Here is a 21,634-nt window from a genome sequence, read left to right on the forward strand (position 1 = left end):
AAGCCTTCCAAATATAGTATTGTGTTTTTAAAATGGTTTCTTTCTGCTATTTCTGATTCTTTGATGTTGTTTCTTTCAAGATCGTTTCTTACTTCTGTAATCCATGCTATTGTCGATTTCTTCTTCCAGAAATATAGGAGTATTTCTTTTGTTAGTCTATTTCCAGCCTTTCGGCAGAGATGTCCAAAAAAGGTTAATCTTCATTTGGCCATTACTTCAGATATTTTCTCTATATTATTGTAGATTTCCTCATTACTTCTTATTTTCCAACCATCTGCAGTTTTCATTGCACCCATTATCTTTCTAATAATCCTTCATTCCAGTACCTCTAGTTTGTCCATCTTATAGTTCATCGTTAGGCATTCAGATCCATATAAACATTCTGGTCGTGTAGTGTTTTAGTTTTGTTCTTCTAGATATACATCTCTTGTTGTCAATATTTTTGGTCAAACCATATGCCCTTACCATTTTGTTAATTCTTACATCTATTACAGATTTTTCTAATCCATTCTGTTGTATGGTTTCTCAAAGATATTTAAGTTTATTTACTCGCTCTATTTTACCTATTTGTGTTTCTATGTATTTTGGTGCATTTTTTATATTTGTCATGAATTTTGTTTTTTCAGCTGAAATTTTGAGACAAGTTCTGTTTGCTAATTTTTCCAGAATGTTTATTTGAGTAACTGCTTCTATCAGGTTTTCTGAAAGTAATGCGAAATCATCCGCAAAAGCCAAGCAGTTTACCTTAATTCCATTTGTTTTCCTTTCCAGAGTTATTGGTTCAATTTTGTGATTTTTTAGCTCCGAATTCCAGATCCACACAATTTTTTCTAGAATACAGTTAAACAGTAAAGGTGATAAACCGTTAACTTGTCTAACACCAGTTTTTATTTCAAAATGCTGAGCAACTTCTCCCATAAATTTGACTTTAGATACTGTTCTTCATTTAATGTTATTCTGTTAGTTTTAATGTTTCTAAAACTACACTTGCGTGCAAACTTTAAGGACGAAACTAACTTCCGCATGATGTGTAATTGCCAAGTAACATAGCTAGACTAAACTTAGACCACACATAGAAAAAACTGCTACAGTGTAGTACAGAAGGTAGCCGAAGGAAATAAGCAATGAGACGAAAGGAGGATGGTCCCCCACATATTATAAAAGGTGGGACATGTCTCTTACTACAATGTGTGATCACCACCAACGTGTGCTGCGCAACATGTTCCCATGCAGGTCATGAGGTTGGTAAGATGTTTGGGTGTGTTCCATTCCTCGACCAGCAGTGGTGACAATTACTGGATGATCGCTGCTGCATGTGAACTTGTTGCAAAATGTTTCCCCAATACATCGCCGGCCGGACTTGCCGGGAGGTTCTAGGCGCTACAGTCTGGAACCGTGCGACCTCTATGGTCGCAGGTTCGAATCCGGCCTCGGGCATGGATGTGTGTGATGTCCTTAGGTTAGTTAGGTTTAATTAGTTCTAAGTTATAGGGGACTGATGATCTTAGAAGTTGTCCCATAGTGCTCAGAGCCATTTGAACCCAATACAGCCCACACATGATCGATGGGGTTTAAGTTGGGAGAATGGGCAGGCCAGGGCATTTTCCGGACATTCTTCCATTCCAAGAGGTTGTCCACCTGCAGTCTTCGATGAGATCACACATCAGTATCCGCAAAAGCAAAGTCAGGGCCAAATGCATCCTTGAAAAGATGCATATGTGGAAGAAGTACATTACCACAATAACGTTGACCGTTCGGTCTACTGTGTTCAAAAATTTGGAGGCCAGTGCACTCACGAAACATTATGTTTCTTTACAACATAACACCTGGATCACTCAAACCATCATATTCTGCGACGTTGCTGGGTTTTACGTTTACCCACTTCTTCCCACACGAGAGTACGTCCAGCATTGTCGCTCAGCTTTTGGAAAATGGAATATTGTCCTCAGAACAATCAAAGTGGGCGTTAAAACTCTCGTTTGACAGCTGGGAGATAGAAACTATTATGTTTATAAATGTATCTACAGACGTGGAAAAATGGGGAAATGTTAAGTGACGTACAGAGCGATTACCATGAACTGAAGTTTTCCTATGAGAAACTTGGGGATCAACTACAGCAGATGATAGGGGCAGTGCCAGAAACATTTGTACAAAAGAGAAGAGGTTGGTTAGTTGGTAGTGGTAAATTATTAAAGACGATATTAGAGACAGCAGATAATGATGGCATCAAAAGTTCAGATGGTATGGTGAGGACGGAACAAGATATCGCAAGGAACTCAGGAACTAGAGTTTCCATACGATGCAAATTACTGATATTGAACAGGCTGTGTTAAACGTAACATGAACCATGCACAAAATAGCAACCGTGTCATAACAGTATACGAAACGAACGATACGATCATTTAATAAAGACCTCAGAGAGTAAAGAATCAGTTAAGGACATTAGGTGAGAAACTGATAATATTGAGATTGCAACATGAACTAATTAAGGGCTTGAGAGATGGACAACAGTAATTCAATGGGTACAAGAAGCGATTCACCATGTCACACATGGACCGTTAGGTACAAGATTGTAAAGGACTCTTCAGTATCTGTTGGGAGTGAAGAAGGTGGGAAAAGGATTTCCAACAGAGATATGACACGTTGTACCACAAATGAAATGTAACATAGCATTCTTCTTTCATATTTCTACAATTAAGGTTTATTCAGATCAAGCTAGGGTATACAGGGTGGTCCATTGATCGTGACCGGGCCAAATATATCACGAAATAAGCGTCAAACGAAAAAAACTACAAAGAACGAAACTTGTCTAGCTTGAAGGGGGAAATCACATGGCGCTATGGTTGGCCCGCTAGGTGGCGCTGCCACAAGTCAAACAGATATCAATAGCGTTTTTTAAAATAGGAACCCCCATTTTTATTATTTATTCGTGTAGTACGTAAAGAAATATGAATGTTTTAGTTGGACCACTTTTTCGCTTTGTCATAGATGGCGCAGTAATAGTCACAAACATGTGGCTCACAATTTTAGACGAACAGTTGGTAACAGGTTTTTTAAATGAAAATGCGGAACGTAGGTACGTTAGAACATTTTATTTCGGTTGTTCCAATGTGAACTTATCATTTCTGAGAACGCATGCTGTTACAGCGTGATTACCTGTAAAAACCACATTAATGCAATACATACTCAAAATGATGTCCGTCAACCTCAATGCATTTGGCAATACGTGTAACGACATTCCCCTCAACTTCGAGTAGTTCGCCTTCCATAATGTTCACACATGCATCGACAATGCGCTGACACATGTTGTCAGGCATAGTCGGTGGATCGCGATAGCAAATATCCTTCAACTTTCCCCACAAAAAGAAATCCGGGGACGTCAGATCCGGCGAACGTGCCGGCCATGGTATGGTGCTTCGACGACCAATCCACCTGTCATGAAATATGCTGTTCAATACCACTTCAACTGCACGCGAGCTATGTGCCGGATATCCATTATGTTGGAAGTAAATCGCCATCCTCTCATACAGTGAAACATCTTTTAGTAACATCGTTAGAAGGTTACGTAGGAAATCAGCATGCTTTGCACCATTTAGATTGCCATCGATAAAATGGGGGACAATTATCCTTCCTCCCATAATGCCGCACCATACATTAACCCGGCTAGGTCGCTGATGTTCCACTTGTTGCAGCTATCGTGGAATTCCCGTTGCACAATAGTGCAAATTATGCCGGTTTACGTTACCACTGTTGTTGAATGACGGTTCGTCGCTAAATAGAACGCGTGCAAAAAATCTGTCATCGTCCCTCAATTTCTCTAGTGCCCACTGGCAGAACTGTACACGACGTTCAAAGTCGTCGCCTTGCAATTCCTGGTGCATAGAAATATGATACGAGTGCAATCGATGTTGATGTAGCATTCTCAACACCGATGTTTTTGGGATTCCCGATTCTCGTGCAGTTTGTCTGCTACTAATGTGCGGATTAGCCGCGACAGCAGCTAAGACACCTACTTGGGCATCATCATTTGTTACAGGTCGTGGTTGACGCTTCAGATGTGGCTGAACACTTCCTGTTTCCTTAAATAAATTAACTATCCGGCGAACGGTCCGGACACTTGGATGATGTCGTTCCGGATACCGAGCAGCATACATAGCACACGCCGCCGTTGGGCATTATGATCACAATAGCCATACATCAACACGATATCGACCTTTTCCGCAATTGGTAAACGGTCCATTTTAACACGGGTAATGTTTCTCGAAGCAAATACCGTCCGCACTGGGTGAATGTTACGTGAAACCACGTACTTATACGTTTATGGCTATTACAGCACCATCTATCACAATGCGAAAAAAGTGGTCCAACAAAACATTCATATTTCTCTACGTACTACACGAATATCTAATAAAAAATGGGGTTTCCTATTTTTAAAAAAACGCAGTTGATATCCGTTTACCTATGGCAGCGCCATCTAGCGGGCCAACCATAGCGCCATTTGCTTTCCCCCTTCAAGGTAGACGAGTTTCGTTCTTCGTAGGTTTTTCGTTTCATGCTTATATCATGAGATATTTGGCCCGGTCGCTATATTACGATACATTTTCCAGCTGCAAGCTTAAACTCTCGTTACTGGTGTTTCACGGCCCATCCTTATCCGGTCAAGTGGAAAATTGTCGATAATAGGGAACAAGTGTAAACTGCTGAAGTTTTACTTGTGACAGGTACACGTGTTGTTATATCAATAACAGAACTTAGCGACCATTGGTCCAGCACAGGTGGTTCCAACTGACATGCAGTCGTGTGCAGTTCAGCTGTTCCCAGGAAATGTGGATGCCCCAGAGCATAAAATCTGGTATTAATGCCACAACCACATTTTCAGGGGATTGGCTGTCAGTGGTTAAATTCTGTCTTCACAAAGGACAATGATAGTATATTGCTACGGGGATGACGAAAGTAGAGTTAAAACAAAATGGAGTGTCAGCAAATGGAGAGAGATGTCTGATAAAGCTGGAACAAAGTTTCACCTTTCTGTTACGATTACAGTTACCAAAATGAGTACAGGAATTAGACCAATGTGGTATTGGTCAGAGAAATCTTTTAGCGTGTTACCCATGCAAAACCTGACCTATCTGAATAATACATTAGATCCCACCTTATATCAGAAAATAGATGAAAAAAATGGTTCAAATGGCTCTGAGCACTATGGGACTCAACTGCTGTGGTCATCAGTCCCCTAGAACTTAGAACTACTTAAACTTAACTAACCTAAGGACATCACACACACCCATGCCCGAGGCAGGATTCGAACCTGCGACCGTAGCAGCAGCGCGGCTCCGGACTGGAGCCCCTAGAACCGCACGGCCACCGCGGCTGGCCGAAAATAGATGAATTAATCACTGCAGAAAAAGGGTAAATTTCGGTGGATCAAATGTTACAACATGTACAAGAATAACAAGAGAAGTGTAAACGAAATATCCTTAGAATCAATGTACGAAGCACCATTGTTATGGTGATACTAATTTATACTTGTGCAGTTTAGTTTTGTCTTAGAAAGAGAAAAACTAATGTGAAGCACACAGGCGTCCATGCAATTCCTTTCTAGTGGTTTCATACTAGTAAGTAACAGATTTTAGAGTCAAATTGAAAAGCAGCAAGGTCGAAAAATAATGTTGAAGTAGGAGAAGATTTTCTTTGTGCTTCAACAAGCAAAGTAGATATAAATGTGTAAGACATTTAGCGGAATAGGTAGAAAAAGGTAAGATTCAGGACAAAACTTGTTAAAGTGGAGGAGAACGTTACGCGACAAATTGTATAAGGAAAGGGGTGTGTAATACTTTCTAAGTTCGAACAGTCGGCCCTAAACAGCCCACATTACTCCGTCACACGGAAGTATCAGGTAACATCAGCCGGCAGCGTAAACATTTCAGCACCTTTACTCGGTCAGCAACCTCGATAGTCTTGTGTGCGACCTATTTATGACATACTTATGAACGAAAACAACATACTGCACCTTCATTCTAGCAGAAAATGGTTTCAAAAGCACATTCCAAACCGTCTTCGTTCCTTCGTTACTCCTGTAATGTTATGTAAGAGGCACTAGGTAGGTCGTAACACCGCGTAGCAGGGGTCTGAGTTAGCGGTAAACAGACTCTAACAAATCCGCTAAGTAGATTTAGCAGAAGATCGCTGAAAACCGGAGAAGAGTAGAACCGATTCGCTCGTTACGAATGACGTCGTAGAACGAAGCCTCTCCTCGACAACATAAACACGCCTCCCCCTTTAGCTTAGAGCACTCGATCAACAGTACCCATGCGGTTCATGTCGTTCGCATTGGATTATCTGATTATGGTAATTTAGCCACAGATAATAAAAACCAGCGTCCATTAGTGATGTCAGCACTGCAGCGAGCACTGATGGGTAGCCCCGGATCTACCAACATGTTTCTCTTCCACAGCGAAAGCTGCCCTAAAACTCGAGCATCGCACGAATCCGATGGCCTGCCATACCAATGGGCCAGTTTCAGCATTCAGCACGACGTCACAGTACCTGACATCGCTATGCACCCGAGGTGCCGTCATGGGAAGTGATCCGGAAGGGATTGCGTGTTCCCCGAAACAGAAAGTGAATGAAACACGCACTTCGCAGTCAGTGCAATCCCCAGGCAGGGCTGCCGACGGGGCGTACCATGCGAAGCCAGGGGCCGTCAAACTGCTGCACCGGGTGTTATCAACTTCTGCTCCGCGCTAATGCAGTCTTCTGTGGATCCATGGGTCTGCTATTGGATTCAAAGGATCCCTCTCCGGATAACATAGACCTCAGCCATCGCAGAAGAAAACGTCTAGTGTTCTGAGAACTAAATGGAATACTTGAATATTTGCGGATCTCAGACATGCTGGGATGTTGAAGGGTCAGCAACTTGTGATTCCATTTCTATATGACAAACAGTCAAAGTGGCTATTTGGGCTGGTTTTCAGACTGGAACCTTGAATAGCGCACAGGTCCTCTGACAAGGCAGTAGGAGTTTCAAGCCCAGTTGTGGGCGACATCTACACTATTTATCAGAATGTTTCCTCGAAAGATTTTCCCTGTCAGTATTGTTTATCTGATTCTGAGACAGTCTTTTATGATTTACATGCTTGTTCCTTCCTTTCATGTACAGACAGGGGATTTACATATACATTTACGTGATTTCTTTGCAGTCAGGCATATGTCTCGTCAAAAGAACAGCGAGCGAAGCTGTATGATAATCTTTAATGGGCCTCGACTGGTTTCGTGGCCTGTAACATACCGTCAGGTGTGCATAATACATTAACTCAAAGATATCGATGCAGTCACCAACATTCACTGGTAAAACGGCACTGCCAGCCAAATGCAGATGGTCAGTTATAAAAGGAGTCGAATGGTGGATACCCTAAGCATCATTCGGCCCCTTCCATAACTGACTATCTGCATTTGGCGGGCAGTGCCGTTTTTTTAGTTGAGGTTAGCCACTTTTCTTCCCTACATCGATGTCTTTAAAGTATTATGTACAACTGAGGACCTGGCTATAGGCTGCGAAATTGGCCGTGTCACACTCAGTATCATAAAGCCATATGTGGTATTCTTTTTCAAGATATATTAACACAGCCACGGATGTCCCGAGCTCAGAGTGGTTTGTCACACATTAAACGGCTGGGAGATGGTTCATCGAACTTCCTTGAGACTGTTTCTCTACCGTTTGCGAAAAATGAATACTTTACTAGACGGCAAATGGCACCGTCATCGGCAATAAGTTAAAAGGGCTGTAGAGATAATCTCCTAATAGATTAGCAAAGGCAGAATGCCTATAACATTTCCTTGGAGAATGCCACATATCAATTCTGTTACATTTGATGGCTTTCCGATAACTGCTGCAAACTGTGACCATTCTGAGAGGAAACGAAATACTCATTTGAGGGGGCAACATGCAAAGACTACTTGTCCACTAAAAGCAGTTTTTCGGAATCAACATAACGCTTATTTCAGATTCGTATGAATGAAAACAACATACTGAGCCTTGATTTTTGCTCATACCCGTAAAAAAAATCTACAATGTATCATTCCTTTAATAAGTACATTTAGGTATGGACATGTTCGCATTTGCATGAAGCATTTGGACATATTCGGCTTTGAATGATGCGCAAAAGGAAAAATGTGGTTTTTTCAAAATATTTTACATCTTATTGTATAATGCTTACTATACTATATCATATGGATCATATGCATATGTGTTACGAAAAGTTGCTTCCCATTTATTTAAAATATTTCAAATCACCATGACAGTATACAATTGATGTAACAATGGAATTAGAAGAAAGCGTTAGACTTATATCATAAGCCATAATCACCTTCGAAACAATCACAAACAGTATCCTTTATCACTACGTCCAACAGCATGAGTATATCGTCAATGACTGATGTATACCAACTTCTCTCGATTTCGCCAGTTTTCTCCGAAAACAGTTTTCAGTAAACCATCAACATCCTTCTTCTAGTCATCTGAAATTCAATGGCTAAGAAGTACTCCAAGTCACGGTTCAGAAAAGAGTTTCATAATGGTCGATCCACATCTCAGAAGTTGCCCTGTCATGAATACGAATGTTTCCCAAAGCTTCCTTCTTGTATATGAAAATACGTTCTGATTCTAGCAGCTGCTCTGCGCGGGAACATCACAATATAACAGGAACTTGACTTGAACCACCGGCTCCTACTGCCAGTAATGGACACGTTCTTGTTTGCTCCGAACCATGTATTTTCAGAGGCATGTAACATGGTATATGTTAGGATTCGCTTAAATTCAGTAATATATTTATATTCTAGTTACCCTAATGTGTTAAAATGGCTCTGAGCACTATGTGACTTAACATCTGAGGTCATCAGTCCCGTAGAACATAGAACTACTTAAACCTAACTAATCTAAGGACATCACACACAGCCATGCCCGAGGCAGGATTCGAACCTGCGCCGTAGCAGTCGCGCGGTTCCGGACTGAAGAGCCTAGAACCGCGCGGCAACTCCGGCTCGCTTACCCTAATGTGTGTTCCATTTTTATTTCCATTTGTTTAAAATTATGGACGTGTTTGCCTTCGCATGTGACATTCTCAGTTATCAGTTGCCTGGCGGAATCTGAACCATTTGTCATGACTCACAACAGTCTGGAGAATATTTTCCAGGTTTTTCTCATTCCTTTTCTTGTCAGCGTTTGTGATATGCTTCTTTTTCATGGTGGAGAACTTAATTTTTCTCTGACTTGTGTTATTATTCTTGCTGGTGTCTGTACGATGTTTAATCGTTTTTCATTTCCCGCAGTTTCACAATGAAAAAGCTACAACATTTTTACATTGACTCAGCCGTCATGGAAAAGCCACTTTCGGCGACGTAACTCTCCCTTTTGCTTTTAGCATGCTAAATGAGGAACACAACAGTGCAATTTATGTAGTTATTCACTCTGAAGCTGTCATGAAGGGCCGTGTAGCTGTGGGTGTGTATGTGTCCGTCGGTTGAGGACGAGGGGAAAGATGTGGGTACGAGCCGGTGGATCTCATAGCGCGCGGTCATAAAACAGTTCGCAGTCTAGCAGTGTACCCGAGACATGTATCTCCATCACGGCCGACAGCTCGGTCTCTGTGCGCGGCGGCGACTTTGTGTGACGCACCCCTGCCGCCGTCCGCGGCGGTAAATTGCTGCTTGCCTGTGATGAACATAGCGCGCGTGAGCCCGACAGAGTCATCGCGGGCAGCCTGACGGATTTACGAGCCGCCAAGCCCCTGTCCTCAAATGCAGGGGTAGCAGCAACACATCGCGCACCGCTGCCCGTTACGCACAGCCGGTGGTATCACTGCGTTGACAGCTGCAAGTGGTGGTCGTGTAGCGCCTTCAGGGCTCTCCGGAAACTCACTCTCTCGAAACGTAATACACATTTATCAAATACCTGACTTGTTATGTACACATTTTCGTGGCTCCAGCCTGGAAAGTATTTAGTCATACTAGTTCTCAAGTCACAAGCGTTGAAGTCCATGAAAATTTCCCATTGGAATAAAACGGCGTGGTGTGAGTAATTGGGGTGACAGGAATGCAAAGAAAATGGAATGGAAAATATGCGAAAGGAAATAATGACTTCCAGTCGCACAGGGCACTGCGGCAATGCAACGGCGACAGTTGAAAACTCGCACCGAACCAGGACTCGAACGCGGATGCTCTGCTTTTTTAGAATACTTGCCCTAACCTCCTCGGCCATCCGTAAACTCTTTTTATCAGCCCCTAGTTCCCAACTTACCGCTCCCCGCACCTCAACGTACACCGCCTATTAACTTTCTACTCGCAGGTTTCTCATTGCCGTAGGAGTTCGGACATTGGCTGTGCAACCGCACTGAAACTTCTTCATCAAACAGCCGTTGCCCTCACAAAATTATAATGTGAGTAGTATTCGACCTGGGAAAGAGATAGCGTTAATCCCGTTGATTTTGTACAATATATTCTTATATGTTGGAAAGTAAAGCGTGTCTAGTAACACAGTGATCGGCAGTGTAATTTTATTGCCGTAACTGTTTGAAGTATTCTATTTTTTGTTAAAATGGATAAAAAATAAAACTGTAGCTTCATAAAGTCCCACAAGTTGGACAGTTTGCTGTGTGCAGATTTGGTCTAACAGCCACCGTTGTTTTTAAGAACTTGGTCTCTTCATTTTCAACAACTGCATAGTAGGTGACAATTCACAAGTGGAATTACTTTTTTTTTAGAGATTCAATGTTAAATACGAAATGACATCCCAGAATTTCAAACATAAATGAAAACACTCTGACAAAAAACCTGAAGAATCAAGGAGCATTAGTAGGATGTCAACGTAACTTCATATACATCCACACCATCGACACGTACTTGCATAATAACAGAACCAGTCCTCTGTAAAAAAGAGAAGGTAACGAGAGTGCGTTATTAACGTTCGTGTTAATGTTGCTTCAAAGCATGGTTGGGTACATACTGGACTTAATGTGGCGGTTGCGCATAGTAAAATATCTACGAAAATCTGTGTATCAACCGTCCGCACTGATTTTCGGTACACTCATTGTATACGTACACTTGCTGGTGATTCGTTGTAGTTACATGGGCCGGATGATTACACGAATGTGTATCCCGTCGGCCCAAATACCGTTCAGGACTGCACTGTATTAATTATCTCTTCGATGTTTAATTCGAAAACATCGACTCGCATAATAGCATACAAGCCTTCATTCATGAAGCACAACAGCTTCCATCTTTTCTCTATAAATTTTGACACTACAGTTCTTGTGTATAACAGATCAGGCTCATAAACGAATCTAATACTATTAATGAGGAATATTCTTTTAGTACCTGATGATGGACGATAACTAGTTTGGACAAGAAGCGAATAGAAGCTTTCGAAATGTGGTGCTACAGAACAATGCTGAAGATTAGATGGGTAGATCACATAACTAATGAGGAGGTATTGAATAGGATTGGTGAGAAGAGAAATTTGTGGCAAAACTTGACTAGAAGAAGGGATCGGTTGGTAGGACGTGTTCTGGGGCATCAAGGGATCACCAGTTTAGTATTGGAGGGCAGCGTGGAGGGTAAAAATCGTAGAGGGAGACCAAGAGATGAATACACTAAACAGATTCAGAGGGATATAATTTGCAGTAGGTACTGGGAGATGAAGAAGCTTGCAGAGGATAGAGTAGCATGGAGAGCTGCATCAAACCAGTCTCAGGACTGAAGACCACAACAATAACACCCGATGATAATTTTGCGCGATGTAATTATAATGTTATCGGCTGCTAGGCTCTCCATAGATCCGACTCCAATAGTCAAAACTAATAAAGATAGCAACTGCTGTGGGAAAGTCTGTGATTAACACGTAACTTAAAAATATTTTCAGACGCGTTTCATCTGATGTGCCAGAATATATGCAACTAATATTTTTCGCAAGTCGTTTAAACATTTTGTATCAAATATCTTCACTGTAAAAACAAATTTTCAAACCACATAACTAATATTCATCGAAAATACAGTATATTTAGTTATAGTACACTTCAGTCGAAATATTATTGATACATATCTTCCCGACAATATGCTTTCGTAGAGCGATTCAACACTTTAATTAATACAGAAGTCACGGAAATGATTCCCAATACAGTTCTAAAAGTTTTCAATCACAGCACTCACGTATACTTTATTGCATAAATTACGAATCACATACAGTATAATGGTTGTATTCATGTCAAGGTACAAACATGAATTGACTTCAATAGGACTTTCTCGATATTTAAAGAGAACATCAGTTCATGTTTGAATTATAGTTGCGGGAGACAGCTACAACGCCTACGGTTTCTTCTCCCGGGGAGGATGTCGGCTGCCTGACAGTGATAACCAACTTCTCATTTCCCAGCACTTGCTCCAGGAATTCCATTGCCCTTGGACAGATAAACCACAAACAAACACAGTATTTAGTAACAAATAGATTATTAATACTAACATCACTTACTGTGTATCGTAGTGCACATGTGTCAGCCAGCGCTGACCAACTCAATAAATACCAGCCCAGTGAACAGCGTCAGATGGTGAGTGTTTACTGTAAAAGACACAGAGACGCCGCAACCTCGTGTGAGACAGAGTTACCAGCGCCTGACAAAGTTTGCAAAGCGCCTCGTTGTGAGTATCCGTTTAGACGACTTCAGATTTCTGGGAATTTGTAATAGAGAGTGGCGCCATATTGGACTGCATCGCAACGGAGGGCTGGTATAATCGTAGTCAAGCTTCCGGACGACCATGTCTCACCACCACAAGGGAGGATCGCTGTATCGTGAACAAATCACATCGTAATTCTTCACATCTGTGCCTGCCATCCGAGAACAAGTAACGGACTTCCTGCAAAATTCTGCGTCATACCGCACCTTGGTCGGTAATTAGGAGCAGCCGACTCGAGAATTACAGTCCCACGCGTGTCTTCAGGTTAATACCAGAATATAAATGCCTGCGTTTCGATGGTGCCGTGCCCAGAAAACACGCACTGTTCGTGAATGCAATGAATCGCAGATCCGCACAGCCCCCGAATACCTAACGTCACCGAATAGGGCGTTTACCTAGGGAGAGATTCCATTCGTCCAAGGATTTAGAGAGACACAGCTGTTTCCGCTGGAGTGATCAGGGAGCTAACGGGCATGATTCAAGTCACGGCTGATAATTATTGAAGGAATTTTGAAGACACGTTAGTACATCATGCACATATCGAGTCCTTATGAATTACCTGTCATGCTACAGTATCGCGGTGCCATTTCTCAACTGAACAGCTCTCTGCCACACGTGGCAGGCGCCTCTGTGAATTATCTGCGCGATGCTGAAGTTCTCCCTTGGTCTGAAAGATCCCCAGATCTGTCCTTGTTAGAACTTGCTTGGGTACATCTCAGACCACATTCCCTTCCCTCTGCCAGTATATACACTCCTGGAAATTGAAATAAGAACACTGTGAATTCATTGTCCCAGCAAGGGGAAACTTTATTGACACATTCCTGGGGTCAGATACATCACATGATCACACTGACAGAACCACAGGCACATAGACACAGGCAACAGAGCATGCACAATGTCGGCACTAGTACAGAGTATATCCACCTTTCGCAGCAATGCAGGCTGCAATTCTCCCATGGAGACGATCGTAGAGATGCTGGATGTAGTCCTGTGGAACGGCTTGCCATGCCATTTCCACCTGGCGCCTCAGTTGGACCAGCGTTCGTGCTGGACGTGCAGACCGCGTGAGACGACGCTTCATCCAGTCCCAAACATGCTCAATGGGGGACAGATCCGGAGATCTTGCTGGCCAGGGTAGTTGACTTACACCTTCTAGAGCACGTTGGGTGGCACGGGATACATGCGGACGTGCATTGTCCTGTTGGAACAGCAAGTTCCCTTGCCGGTCTAGGAATGGTAGAACGATGGGTTCGATGACGGTTTGGATGTACCGTGCACTATTCAGTGTCCCCTCGACGATCACCAGTGGTGTACGGCCAGTGTAGGAGATCGCTCCCCACACCATGATGCCGGGTGTTGGCCCTGTGCGCCTCGGTCGTATGCAGTCCTGATTGTGGCGCTCACCTGCACGGCGCCAAACACGCATACGACCATCATTGGCACCAAGGCAGAAGCGACTCTCATCGCTGAAGACGACACGTCTCCATTCGTCCCTCCATTCACGCCTGTCGCGACACCACTGGAGGCGGGCTGCACGATGTTGGGGCGTCAGCGGAAGACGGCCTAACGGTGTGCGGGACCGTAGCCCAGCTTCATGGAGACGGTTGCGAATGGTCCTCGTCGATACCCCAGGAGCAACAGTGTCCCTAATTTGCTGGGAAGTGGCGGTGCGGTCCCCTACGGCACTGCGTAGGATCCTACGGTCTTGGCGTGCATCCGTGCGTCGCTGCGGTCCGGTCCCAGGTCTACGGGCACGTGCACCTTCCGCCGACCACTGGCGACAACATCGATGTACTGTGGAGACCTCACGCCCCACGTGTTGAGCAATTCGGCGGTACGTCCACCCGGCCTCCCGCATGCCCACTATACGCCCTCGCTCAAAGTCCGTCAACTGCACATACGGTTCACGTCCACGCTGTCGCGGCATGCTACCAGTGTTAAAGACTGCGATGGAGCTCCGTATGCCACGGCAAACTGGCTGACACTGACGGCGGCGGTGCACAAATGCTGCGCAGCTAGCGCCATTCGACGGCCAACACCGCGGTTCCTGGTGTGTCCGCTGTGCCGTGCGTGTGATCATTGCTTGTACAGCCCTCTCGCTGTGTCCGGAGCAAGTATGGTGGGTTTGACACACCGGTGTCAATGTGTTCTTTTTTCCATTTCCAGGAGTGTAGGACACTAAAGTCACCATAGTCTTGGGTTTTATGAATTCCTCCCCAACGAAACCAGCGAATGTATCAGGTAAAATGGGGAGCAACGTGATACTAATAAATGGGTTCACACTGCACTAATTCTTAGTAATTTTTGCTCGATATTATAATCACTGAAATACCATCAAATATTCCCAGAACCCCTGAAGCTTCATTTCGTTTTCTCTCTCCCTTCCTGATTCTCCAATTTTTTCTGAGACAGTGTGTTGGTGATGACCTAGACTTGTGCTTGGGTCCTGTCACTTTCGTAGACTGTTGACATAAAGCCTAAAGAGAGATCCCTTTTCTCAGATATATTCCGAACGCTGAGACAGTAAGTGGCCGGCATGAGATACAAAACACTGATTCACTCTCACATTTGAGTCAACATTTTCACTATGGAGATACACTAAACAATAAAATATCGAAACATACAAAGTCATCTATCAAATTATAGGTTCCTATTATACGAAAATAGCTTTCCAAGTAAACCATATAAGAAGCACATTCTACATCACTAGAAGGATTAGAGCATCTTTGAGACTGACGAGGGATAATTATGTCTTTCTGTTGTAATGGCCCGCAATACTCAGATCGGTTTGATGCGACTGTATGCGCTAGTCTGCGAAAAAATTAATATTTGGGTCAATATTTTTAAAACTCTAATTCCTCTATCTCAAATCCCACCCTATGTGGAGAGTTTTAGTTTTAGTGAATCAAAATTTATGAAGTAAATAGGCATTTCTTATTTATCCTTGACCATTTTCCATGCAATAATGAGAACATGGATTTTCTTGAATTACAGTGCCAACTACCAGGAATCAAACCAATGTTTAAGACCAAATGTACGTAGTGTCTCATGTAGACTCTAGACTCTGATTCTGCAGTAAAAATGGGGGTTCCAATTTGAAATTTTAAAGTTGCCTCCCGCCCCACCCTCACAGAGCTGGGGTGACGGGCTAATTTTAGCACCTGTAGATGTCCCCCTCGAAAATAATCAATTGGATTCTACACATTTTTTCTTGTGAAGCTTATTTTTCGACTTATTCTGGTTTGTCAGCTTAAAATTTACACCTTATATATATATATATATATATATATATATATATATATATATATATATATATACGCTGTACCTCTCGAATATTTACGCCACTCAACTGATAAAGATCAACCTATATATATATATATATATATAGCTTGCTTGATCTTTATCAGTTGAGTGGCGTAAATATTCGAGAGGTACAGCGTAGACTTCAGTGATTGTTATGACAGACTGTAAGCACAGAACGTCCTGTCACTGTGCAGCAGAACAAAGGTTTTTTTCTGACTTTCTGGAGCTCCACGATGTAGCTTGTGATTGAAAGCAGTGTAAGTAATAAAGAAGGCATTAAGTAGCGAATATACTGCCGAAAAATGCAGCTTCGGAATATTTACTGTCCGGGACATTCTATAAACTAAGTCTTCTGGTCCATACATATTTTTTTTACAAATGTCAGTATTATATGACTGCCCTACAGATGGGCTATTGTTGTGGGACAATTTTCTACATGCGACACGTGTAATCAGCTCGGATCTACTATGTGAAAGGAAAGCCCATTAATAAGTGACTCTCGCCAACTCACTACGTAAACTGAGTTGCAAGTAAGGATGTAACTAATGCCGAGTGAATAATTCACTTCAATAATATTTGATCTTTAAGTATGCCATCTCAGTCGATGATAGAAATAGTCCTTTCAAGATTTTAGAGCACAGTCTTTGATTCACTAACTTGGCTGAGATGCACAAGTAAAACCTGAACCTTGTGCACGTCAAAATACTCATTAGAAATGTAAAACCTATCTTCAGTCCTTTGCAGCATAGCGCTACATTTAGAAAATAAACATGCTTTTGGCTTTCCAATAATTACCACCGGTGTTTTAGGCTTTACTTACTGCAGCATCTGTTTAGAAATTTAGAACATCCAACACGCATTTTGAATGTCTGTTATACTATGGTCCCACAGCATGAGGTGGAAGAGATTCTCCACTGAGCTGTTGCAAGACTTTCGTAACAAGTTGCAACTGCGTGTAATTAGCAGAAGCAGCAGCTGTTGTCTCGTCAAAGGGTCACCTCTAGTGTTTGTGTACCTTTTGTATCACATTCGCAGTTCTTTTCCGTGTCGCACTCAAGAGTAAGAAAATACGTATAGCACCAGATAACATTTTATGACATGGGATCAAGTTTTAAGTCGTTTTTCAGCAAATTGTTGATATCTGACAGAGGAACATTGAAATTTCTGTATCTCTTGTGTTCCCTTTGGCGTGATATGAACATTTGGTTGACTAGCGGCCACTCTTCCTCTGCGACAAGAGTCACAACAGAACTGCCTGTCTAATGACAACTTAAACATCGAATCCGTAAGCAACACTGCGACTGTGGCTGGAAACGAGATCGTTTTATTGTAAGTGAAAGTCGTTGATGCTACACCAGACTACAAGATTAATCTCGTGAAACCAGGGAAATGATTCTGAATTAGGGAAATAAAAACGTGTCCACTGTGTTTTCGTATCATTTTGGCCAGCCTAGACACATGTCTATTGTTCGGACATAGAACAAAACTACTTTTGTTTATAGTTTTGTAGCTCGCATTGTGACTGATGAAGTTATACAGGGTGAGTCACCTAACATTACCGCTGGATATATTTCGTAAACCACATCAAATACTGACGAACCGATTCCACAGACCGAACGTGAGGAGAGGGGCTAGTGTAATTGTTTAATACAAACCATAAAAAAATGCACGGAAGTATGTTTTTTAACACAAACCTACGTTATTTTAAATGAAACCACGTTAGTTTTGATAGCACATCTGAACATATAAACAAATACGTAATCAGTGCCGTTTGTTGCATTGTAAAATGTTAATTACATCCGGAGATAATGTAACCTAAAGTTGACGCTTGAAACCTCCGACGTTCAGTTGCGTGTTGTAACAAACACGGGCCACGGTCGGCGAGCAGCTTCTGCAGGGACATGTTTACGATGACGACCGTGTTTACGAGTTTGGCTGTAGTGCGCTGTTGTGGTTTGGTCTAGCTGTCGCAGTGTCCGCATGTAGCGCTTGTGCTATTGTTATTCTGCATTCGTCTCTGCACGCAGACCAGGTGTAATACACCGTGTAACCAGACGTCTGTGATAGTGTAGTGTTGTAGGAACTGTGATCATGGTGTATTCGAACTCTGAAAAGGCGGAGATGATACTCATCTATGGCGAGTGTCGACGAAATGCAGCTGAAGCCTGCAGGGTGTATGCAGAACGGTACCCGGACAGAGAGCATCCAACGTGCCGCACATTGCAAAACATCTACCGCCAACTGTATGCAACAGGTATGGTCGTAGCACGCAAACGGGTCCGTAACAGGCCCGTCACAGGAGAAGCGGGTGCAGTTGGTGTGTTAGCTGCTGCTACCATGAACCCACACATGAGTACAGGGGACATTGCGAGAGCCGGTGGACAGAGTCAAGTAGTGTCATGCGCATGCTGCATCGTCACCGCTTTCACTCGTTTCGTGTGTCGCTACATCAGCAATTACATGGTGATGACTTTAATCATCGAGTGCAATTCTGTCAATGGGCGTTAACAGAGAATGCGTTGCAGTTCTACCTGTTTACCGATGAAGCGGGTTTCACAAACCACGGGGCAATGAATCTACGGAACATGCATTACTGGTCCGTGGACAGTCCTCGCTGGCTCAGACAGGTGGAGCGACAACGACCGTGGACTGTAAATGTATGGTGCGAAATCATTGGCGACCTCCTCATTGGTCCTCAATTCATTGCAGGGGCCCAAACAGCTGCAACATACATCGCGTTCCAACAGAATGACCTGCCAACGTTGCTCGAAAATGTCCCACTGGAAACGCATCGACGTATGTGGTATCAGCAAGATGGTGCACCTGCACATTCCGCAATTAACGCTAGGCTGACCCTTGACAGGATGTTCGACGGGCGTTTCATAGGACGTGGAGGACGCATAAATTGGCCAGCCCGTTCTCCTGATCTTACACCTCAGGACTTCGTTCTGTGGGGTACGTTAAAGGAGAATGTGTACCGTGATGTGCCTACAACCCCACAGGATATGAAACAACGTATTGTGGCAGCCTGCGGCGACGTTACACCAGATGGACTGCGGCGTGCACGACATTCATTACGCCAGAGATTGCATTTGTGTGCAGAAAATGATGGCCACCACATTGAACATCTATTGGCCTTACATGTCGGGACACACTCTATTCCACCCCGTAATTGAAAACGGAAACCACGTGTGTACGTGTACCTCACCCCTCATGGTAATGTACATGTACGTCAGTGAAAAAGACCAATAAAAAGGTGTTAGCATGTGGACGTAATGTGCTGTTGCAGTCTCTTCTGTACCTAAGGTCCATCACCGTTCCCTTTGGATCCCTACGTAATTCGGTGCTCTCCGATACACACGGTCGAACAGCGGAGGAGTGGTACTCAAGCGTCAAGTTTAGGATACAATATCTCCGGATGTAATTAACATTTTACAATGCAACAAACGGCACTGATTACGTATTTGTTTATATGTTCAGATGTGGTAACAAAACTAACGGGGTTTCATTTTTAAGAAAACGTAGATATGTGTTAAAAAACATACTTCCGTGCATTTTTTATGGTTTGTATTAACCAATTACGCTAGCCCCTCTCCTCACGTTCGGTCTGTGGAATCGATTCGTCAGTACTTGATGTGGTTTACGAAATATATCCAGCGGTAATGTTAGGTGACTCACCCTGTATAATAATTTCAGCATCTACTGTGGCATTGAAGCAGCTGATTAACCCACTCGGCCTACATTACTAACGTTAACAATACACACTGTATGACAAAAAACTGAAGCACTTAGATGTGCAGTTGAAAACTAAATGAAACATTACGGGCTCGGAGGGTATTTCAATGTTATTTCAATGATTACAAACTTACACTAAATTTAAAACGCATTTGGCAGTATGATTCCACTTAAGATTCTGAGTTTGTGCCACCTCTGATCTGGATGATTGTTCTGATTAGGTTGGGAAGAAGATCACAAGGGCATTGTAATTCGTCGTGAGACACGCTAGCCCACCAGTGTTGTAACTGGCCCTTGATATCCTACATACGGGCACTAGGAGGAGTTTTTCGTCCGAACTGATCCTGCTGACGACGAGATTACCTCAACGTCAGGAAGACAGTTAACGGAGTCTCGTGTCACATGTGGACGAGCATGGTCCTGCTCGGAAGTGGCACCACGGTACTGACGCGTGAGTGACAGCTGATGAGCACGTACGATGTCCGTGACATAGCGTTATGCTAACAGAGTATCCTCAGCCACTGTCAGCTGTGACATGAGGTCATACCTGACGCCAACCCAAGTCATGAGGCCAGGAGTAACACTGTACCTCTGTAAAACGTTGGAAGAATGGGAGCTATCCTCAGGTTACTGCTATACTCGCTGACAGTATTCTTCGAGGGTAGTTCACAAACGTGGCTCACTGCTGAACAACATACTGCGATGTCATTCGTGAGCAGTACATGAGTCCTGGTCAGAGCATCACTCAAAAGACAGCCATTTGTTTTGTGGAGATCAGGGCAGTCTACATCTGGAACGGTAATTCCCAAGTACAGCTGCTGTTAGTATCCGAACAGTCTTGTGGGGCGGCATAGAATGTTGTAGGTAGTCAATTCCTTCCTATGGTAGGGGCAGATGTGCAGGCATCACGATGTGCTTTGAGCGCATCCATGGTGGCAGTCAGTCTCAATCGATCCTAACATCAAGAAAACGAGTATGCTTGAACTCACGTGCCTATGAAGTCCAACATCTGGCGATTGCCACATCCGAAAGAGCTGCAAATCCGTACACCGCACCATTCGACCAGTCAGGCAAATGGTGACCCAAAGTGAGGCCACTTTCTAGCTTTGTAAAGCGGTGTTGACGCTCTCTTACGCGCGATCTCAGTGCCTTTAACCATGATCACTCTACATCTCATGCTGGTGATGCCCCTTATATGTTAGACGGCCACAATGTTATTGCACCTGCTTTGGGCAGCTTTTCGTGAGGCAGTGCGTAATCAGTATTGATAGTATGTGCACAGCTCACCTGAAAGCATTGACAGTGCCATGTGCTTTCTTTAGTCACCATAATACTTGTTTACTGTAGTGACACCAAGTGTTTCCGGTCATGGTCATGTGCAATAATATAGTGGTAACAATACTTAAGGAGAATAGCGTCATTTCGCCTACTGTGGGAATCCGCACTCACATAAACAAGGCAGGAGAGAAGTTGCGATGGCCTGTAGCAGGAATCCAACTGATCTACACATTGAACTTGAAGATTAATATCACACTTTATTTGTACAAAAAGGACAACCATTACTTGTTGTGCTTCTGTGCTGTTACTTATAACCACTATTACTATTCGCAGAACGCAGACTTCTCAGTACTGATGTTCTCGAAGTCTGTGACCGAAATGGGGCCGACCAGTGAAGGGCGGCTGGTTAAAACATCATTCACACAACAAAAAAAACACACACACACACACACACACACACACACACACACACACATCGCATGAACAATCCTTGAAGGGAGCACAGTCCCGAGTTCTGCGTCCTTTGTTAATCGACATTGACAGGATGCGTGAACTCTGTCTTCCTGGAGGTGTGACGTTGCCCACTTTTTCCATT

This window comes from Schistocerca piceifrons, chromosome 3 (genome assembly GCF_021461385.2).
Source record: "Schistocerca piceifrons isolate TAMUIC-IGC-003096 chromosome 3, iqSchPice1.1, whole genome shotgun sequence".
Classification (NCBI taxonomy): Eukaryota; Metazoa; Arthropoda; class Insecta; order Orthoptera; family Acrididae; genus Schistocerca; species Schistocerca piceifrons.